Here is a 5,276-nt window from a genome sequence, read left to right on the forward strand (position 1 = left end):
ACTGCCGACAGGGCCTCGTTCCAGCCGGTCTCAGTGGCTATGGTGCGGAATTCAAGCGCGTAGCGGGCCACCGTGCGGTCTGGCCGCTGCTCCCAGATAGGTGAGGCCCATGCCAGCGCATTGTCGGTCAATAGGGAAACAATGTACGCCACCATCGATCGTTGAGCAGGTAGTAATTCGAAGTGTATGGAGCATTGGTTCAGGAATCCCCGACAGCCCAAAGGGTCACTAGCATAACAGTTAGGGGTAGTTAAGCGTGGTTCAGAAGTCGGGGTCACAGGAGTGGAACAGGTACTGTATAGGTGCTGCGGGTGTGGCAGTGGAGGTCAAGAGGAGCCTAACCCTGTTAGACAGATCGTCTAGGTCCTGCTTTAACTGGTTAATTTACTGATCTTTTTGCATAAGGGATCCCTCCACTTGCTTGAACATTCCGTTGAATTCATATAGTTGTCGACCCACCCCAGCGGGCTCCATGTTTGTTGGGCTGAGCATATAGTCACGTGTGATCACCACAAACTGGACTAAACCGCGGGGCTGAGGTGGGGATGTAAATAACCGCAGCCCTACAACCACGGGTCCAGGTCTGGAGTGCAGAGTCAGTCGTGTAGCCGGGTCAGGGTAGGAGAGTTTGGGTATGTCTTGGTACTTGCCGTGGTCCGGCGTTGGATAGAGAAGAGTAGTTGATAGCCGTGGTCGAGGAGAGGAGAGAGCGGGGGTCCAATAACAAGCCGCGGTACAAAAGACACAGGTCCAGATTCAAGCAGGGGTCACAACACAGGTCAGGCAAGGGACAAGAACAGGCAAAACACGGGAAGCAGCGAGCACAACACATAAACATCAGTTTATGCTCAGCAACTTTCACAGGAACAGACAGGGTAAATGAAGGAGGTTGGAACATCAGGTTGCAGCAGTGGAGTGACATCAGACATGGGCTACGAGCCGATAGGAGGAGGGGAGATGAGCTGCAGGTGAGACATCTGATACCTGTTTTGGGATTAGTTGCCACACTGAATACGTGCGTGGGGCAAGCGCGTCGCCAGCGGGGGCAGGTGCCGTTGTGACATGCCGGAGACGTGCATCTGCGGGTGTATTATTAGATTGGCGCGAACGCGCAGACTGGGGTCTGCGCACGCCGCAGGTACGGTTGCGTAATGCGTCAGAGGGGCGGAGCCTAGCAGCGATCCTGACAACGAGTTTGCAACATGACTCTCAGCACCCAACTAATGGCACAAAAAAATAAAAAGCTCTTGTTGGGATCCTGTCCATTTTTAAAGCTATAAATCTTAAAAGCTTAAAAAGTTTTAAAAAATAAATAGTGGCGTCAAATCAATCACACTGACATGGGTCCAGTTGACAGCCCTATATACTGTATAACTAGGGATGGGCGAAACTGTAAAATTCCACATATGTTGACAAAATCCATCCCGTACATGGATTTCATACTTAAAAATCATCCGGATTCACTTAAATCCCTCTGACTATAATCCGAACAGATTTTTTTTATTTTTTTTTTAGAATCCGCAAATGGATTCTTAAAAAGGAACGCGCAAGCACGCCTAATTGTGTGTGTGTGTGTATGTGTGTATATATATATATATACTCGTTGCGTAATTGTCTCGTTGTCAGGATATATATATCAACAGAAATATGAGTGCACAATCCTAATTACCTAAAAAAAAAGCTGTGTGTGCTGTGCACGCGCATAGTAAGTGAAACTTCTTTGACTTTTGTCACAGAAATTGTGTTTGGAACGGCGGCTGTTATGAGCGGCGCCGGCGGCTATCGCCGCCGCCGCATATCAGCGGCTGTGTGGGGGGTGCGGTGGCCATTAGGAGCGGCGCCGGCATCTGATTTGTGGAGCGGGTGTGATGTCAGTGTTGGGGTCGGGCTGAGCCAGAACACAGCCCGGCCTCAACTGCCAGCACTGACGTCACATCCGTTTCATTTCTGTCTCCACAATCCATTTTTGCCCCATCACGAATGATGTGCCACTAAGGAAGTTTCAATTCAAAAATTACAATTTAATAGAATCGGACAGTGACCATGAACATATATGGAAAACTCGATTGAAATATAATTAAAGGAAGTTGGTGGATGCTGTATCCAATTGTAATTGAGGAATAACCTTGAGGATTAATAGCGTTTGAGGATTAATAACCTGGAGGATTAACTGTCTATTTTGCGTGTGTTTGTCCTGAAGTGTCCTCCTAAGATACTGATGGTGAACGGTAGGTAACCAGTAGTTTACTACAACTTTAGCCCACATGAACAGTTAATCCAGATGAAAATGGTACACTGAGCTCCTGACAGGTCAAGCCTCACATATGCTGTCTTGGGGGGAAACGCTGGACTGCGCACCCATCAGCTAGGGCTAAATGTACGCTGAGAGACAGTCTGTAGTGGGCAATCACAAAAGGGAGTACCTCATGAAAAGCAATGGAGTCGGAGCCAGCGTTCCTCCGCCGGGGTGATCCCACACGGCTCCGTGGGCTAGAACAGTGGCAGTGTACCAACCACCAGAGTGTCACGTCTAGACCTCCAGAGCAGAAAGTGTGGAGTCCACAGATGAAGGCAAATCCAGCTACCACAATCAGGATGGGGGACACTCCACCACAGCTTTTTCATATGCTGGTAAACAGCACTCAACCTCTCTGTGTACCAGGACTACACTGGTGCTGACCTCAGGGAATCCTCACAGCTACTACACCAACAGAATAAAGAATAGGCTGACACAGATAAAAGTAGATGGGCATAAAACCCTCTAATAATAGGTGTGTCAGCTGGCGCTCCTACTTAGTGAACAATAGATAATTAAAAAGGAAAGGTTACACAATGACAAGTAGGAACATGCACTTAAGGGGTTAAATTGATAAAATAAATAAATAATATACAGTCACATCAAGTGTTCCCAGATACAGAGTCCAATGTCAGATTGAGTATGGGTATGCTGCTTCTTTGCAACCGGAACTAACCTCAGGACCGGTAGAAACTAAGAAACAAAGACAAAAAAGAGAAAAAAGCACAAAACCCATAGAGTAGTATAGTCAATTTATGGAAAAATTAAAAACGGTTATAAACACTCACAAAAGAATAAGTAGATACAGGCACTTCGGTACTTTGAATGACCGCTGGAACAGAAGTAATCCACTTGTCTGTTGGTTGGGGTGCTCAGTGACTCTTCCTCTCTCCTTCACTCGATCGGCGGCGTGTATCCGCTTCCGCGTCAGGTGACTCGTGACCTCAGTGCGTGTGTCGTCAATCGGGGGTTGGACTTTGGGCAGCCACTTGCTCCCCCTCCAAACTCGGCGTACGGGAGTTCTATCTGTTACGCGTATTCTCAGTAATTCAGTACTCTCGGCAAAACACCAGCAACCTTAACAATGTCAGCCCTACGCGTTTCAAGGACCTTGTCCTCTTTGTCAGGGGCGCTTTCATTGCTTGGTTGCTATTGATCATATATATAGGGGTAACAATTAAGTACCTTCTATGGATAAATAATATTAATTCCCTTCTAGTGGTTGTTTACAGTATCCACATAAGGAGTCTAATCTAATGATTAGCTATAGAACCAGTTATTAAAAACTGTTAATATTTATTGAAGGACATTGAAAATACTGTTAAAAAATGGTTAATATAAATTCAATAATTAAACTGCCATAAATTTTATAGTAAACATATTAAAATCTTTGTGGATACTAAAAATAGCTACTATCACAAGAAGAGTAAAACACATAAGCGTACACGTGATTATTATTATCATAACACATTGAACAATCATAATAAAAACAACATTAATATCTGATTAATATAGGGAAAGATAATAAAGGTTTGTTAAAATTCTTATTCATAAAATTGATTCATAAAAATGCAGCTAAGTCAATTTCTTCGTTTAACCCATTAGGGGACATAGTGTTAAGCTGGTGTATCCAGTATGTTTCACGTTGTCTAAGTCTTAGTACACGATTTGAAGAAATTTATTAGAAAGATGACATTAAAACGTCATTATTCTAAAATACAGAATCTAATTCACAACAATGAAGAAGGCACAAATATGGAAGTTTTGAACTCTATGAATGATGTTATAGATCAGTCTCTATTAGATTTAGCGGAATTCACTATTCATGATACTTCACCAGATATATCCTCTATGGCTGATATTAATAATATAGAGTTAGGATTCAAACACACTGGTTTTAGACCCAAATCTATTTTTAACCCTTTTCAGTCTAAGGGGACATTCTTAGACACATACTTTGCTTTGGTCTATAGGGATTTTAAATTAATGTGTGAACAAGATTTTCATATCAAGGCTATGAATAATAACCTATATAGATGGGAAACTAAAGCTATAGAAGAACTGAAAAATGACACTAATATAGTGATCAAACAGGCGGACAACTGGGGGGGGGGGGTACAGTAGTGCAAAATAGGGAAGACTATGTCGAAGAAGGCCTATGTTTGATTAATGACAATACTACTTACCAACTATTAAAAAAGGATCCTGCACTAGATTTTAAAATAGACCTGGATGTAATGCTTAAAGAAGCATTTACACTGAGTATACTCAATAAAAAGAGTATGGTTATCTATCAATAACACAAACCAAAATTCCCTTTGTGTACCATCTGCCCAAAATTCATAAAACTCTTACAAAACCTCCTGGTAGGCCGATTGTGGCTGATATAGATAGCCTTACGTCACATCTTTCACAATATGTGGATTCATTTCTAAAGGAATATGTAGTTCTGCTCCCCTCTTATATTAAAGACACCACCCATGTACTTAATTTATTATAGGATGTTCAATGGCAAAAAGATTACATATGGGTCACATGTGATGTGGAATCATTGTATACAAATATATTACACAATGAAGGATTATTAGCTATAGAGCATTTTTTAACGAAGGATGTCTCTGTCAATTTTACAACGTGAGTTTATCTTAGATAGTGCACAATTTATATTAACTAGGAACTATTTTAAATTTCAAGATTAATTTTATCTCCAAAAAAAGGAACAGCCATGGGGACATCCTTCGCTCCGAGTTATGCAAATCTAATGATGGGATATTGGAAGGAACTTCACATTTGGAATAATTATCCCCATATGGCCAACATAGTACTTTTTAAAGTTTTATTGATGATATCCTAAATGTATGGAAAGGAAGTGTTTTAGAATTAAAACGGTTTATAGATTATATGAATTTTAACTGTTTTAACCTGAGGTTTACACATGAATGTAGTTCCACCGATATAGTGTTTTTAGATTTAGTTTTAT

Source organism: Ascaphus truei, unplaced genomic scaffold (genome assembly GCF_040206685.1).
Source record: "Ascaphus truei isolate aAscTru1 unplaced genomic scaffold, aAscTru1.hap1 HAP1_SCAFFOLD_355, whole genome shotgun sequence".
Taxonomy (NCBI): Eukaryota; Metazoa; Chordata; class Amphibia; order Anura; family Ascaphidae; genus Ascaphus; species Ascaphus truei.